Source organism: Harpia harpyja, chromosome 12, assembly GCF_026419915.1.
Source record: "Harpia harpyja isolate bHarHar1 chromosome 12, bHarHar1 primary haplotype, whole genome shotgun sequence".
Lineage (NCBI taxonomy): Eukaryota > Metazoa > Chordata > Aves > Accipitriformes > Accipitridae > Harpia > Harpia harpyja.
The window spans coordinates 17,062,123-17,064,876 of NC_068951.1; positions in this window are offsets into that span (position 1 = coordinate 17,062,123).

Below are 2,754 nucleotides of genomic sequence, written 5' to 3' on the forward strand. Positions count from 1 at the left end.
ATACCAAAAAACCCAAGCACCTGCAATTATACACATGTATACAGGCCCAGACAGACTCATTTAACCCCTCAAAGTAAAGCATGACCCAAAGTACTGTCACATCCACAGAAGAACACGTGTAGCACACTAAGGACAGACACAACTGCAACAACTTCCCCCTTTCAAGATGCTAGGCTGGTACAAACAGAAGTACTGCAAATAAATTTCCACATTTTTGTTTCAAACTGAAAACAAACATCTGGCTCAGCCCTGCAAATGTGTAAGAAATTCTTTAGTGCTATTGAAGGCATGAGTTCAAAGACACAAAAAACCCCTCTTCTAGCTTCATTAATTATAAAGCTTCCAGAGCCAGGCGATTATTCCAAGGGATGTTTGACACTGCAAAGGCAGAGAAGAATGCCTGAGAAACCCTGCAGCCCCAGATAAAAAGCACGTCCAAAGTCTGTACTTGCTATGACATCTCTCTCCAGGATAAACAAGTCGTCTTCTCCTCCCTCATAAAAAAATGCACATTCTTCAGCACAGCCAAGACCCTAACACCAGGAGAACGTCTCTGGAATAGACTTCTCAGTTATCTCACGACTACCAGCTCTCCCATTTCAGTCAGAGCTCTCCCTTGGCAGGCCTTAGGACTGAACAGTTTTTGTAATCCCTACACCAACAAGAGGTGCAATTACTTAGCACTAAGAATTCAGATCACTCAGTTTTGCAAACATCTTGTTTCTCAGTGAAGGTAAATTAAGTATGTGTAGAACAAGATTTTATCTGTGGCAAGCCTATCTCTGCACTTCCATCTACTCACCAGCTAGCTTCCTCACCCACGGAATGAATATGGTTAGTATACAATCAGATGCTCTGGTATTTCCATGCTGGCTGTGAGAAAGGCACAAGCTTAAAAATGAGCAATGCAGTGAGAGCAGGAAACCGTTCAACTCATCATACTGCCTTGCTCAACCTCTGTCCTCCTCTCCTGTTGACCATGCACAGCAACTCCAGAAACAGCAGGCACATGAGTCTGTGGCACTGTGTATCTGCAAAGAGAGAAGGTGGGAAAGAGCACGTACACCAGCACAGAGAAGTAATTCAGCAGTTCCCCTGTTGCAAATTTTACTCTTTAGATCACTTTAGATCAAATTTTTACAGCCTACTCCATGAACGAAGCTGTTTATTACATGTATTAGAAATTGATAAAGACTGCAGGATTATAGCTGCTAATTGAACAAATAGATCATCTTCAGTTTCACTCTTCACTTCTGCCAACATGAACTGCCAAGTATCTCTAAAGGAAAGGGATATGGAAGCAAACATCGCTAATGAGCCAAAATGTCTTCTGAACTTCTGAAAACACTTGGTGCATGATGCAACACTCAGTAACTTACTTAACAGATCTTCAGGAAATATAATATGGTTTGTAAGGTATCACTTAGAAAACGGTATTGCTGTCACTGCTGAAGGCCACAAGGAATCCCTAAGAGTTCTGGCACACCACAATCTCAGTGGATCTATGGGTTCATCCAGGAAGAGGAAAAGTTTGTTCTATTTTGCTGTTCAGTTTTTGTCAAAATGCCCCATGACCAACAAGTCCTTACTTGAGATCTGGATAATTAAGGTGGATGCTCCAAAAATGCTTACCTGTGGACAGCTCTGAACAGGAACCGAGGCCAGTGCCGACTATGCGCAAAATGCATGACCATAGTTTATCCCCAGTTGTGGGCAGTTCTACACCTCATTACAAAGACGGCACAATGAGAATCCAGAATGGATTTGAAGGTTTTATCTTTGTTCAAAGAACTCCAGAAGAAAGCCAAAATAAAAGGACTTGTTGATTCAAGTGTCTTTGAACTCTGGAATGCAGAATTGCTTGACCAAGTGCAGTCCCATTTTATGGCATGATGAAGAGGCTGCAGTCTGCAGACAGGCACCACCTTTGCTGAACTCATCTGCCTGATCCGACGGTTGGGTTTTGCATGCATATGTTGCTTTTGAATTCCTGTTTCTTGACAGCATTAAGCTGCTCTAAGACAAGGTGAAGATGATGGAAAGGAACAGGAAACTTACAGACATGGACAAGGGATGTCTCCATCCCTAGGCTGTGAAGGCTCAGTCACAGAACTGCAGAGTGCCCCTGGAAGAAAGGCAAGTCCATAGGAAACAGGTTCTGTTCACTCATTGACAACTTACTTTCCTTGAGGAAGGACTGAATATATTCCTCAAAACAGGTCACAGATGTATTTTAATGCAGCAGTTCAACGTGACTGGACAATGTCCAAGACTGCCTAGATTCAAAACAGGCTGATACCAGCTCACATAGCAGCTGCAATAACACCTGCCGTACAGATGAATCTCACTTGTTTGTGGGTTCTCCTCCCATTCAATTTAATTTCCAGTTCCAACTACTCTCCCTTCTTTTGTAAAAGCTGTGACCACAATCAGAAGTCAGCCATTCATTACTCAGCTATTTTGCAGTACTTCAAGCAACGTGCAAGGCAAGATAAAGACAACAGATACTACAAAAACAGTAAAGGGCAGAAGCTGCAAGAACCAGTAAATATTAAGAAATTCCACTAAGGGGAAATTAGCTGGAGAAAATACAGGTAGCCTAAAGGAAAGAGGAATTATATTCCATGTTCCTTGAAGAACATAGCTACTCTGGGAGGGAAAGGATGGAAAAGGTGTTGATCAAAGTTCCTGATGAGCAGGCAAGATAAGCCACAAAAGATTTACTCTGTATATTTGTATGAACAAGAAATGAGG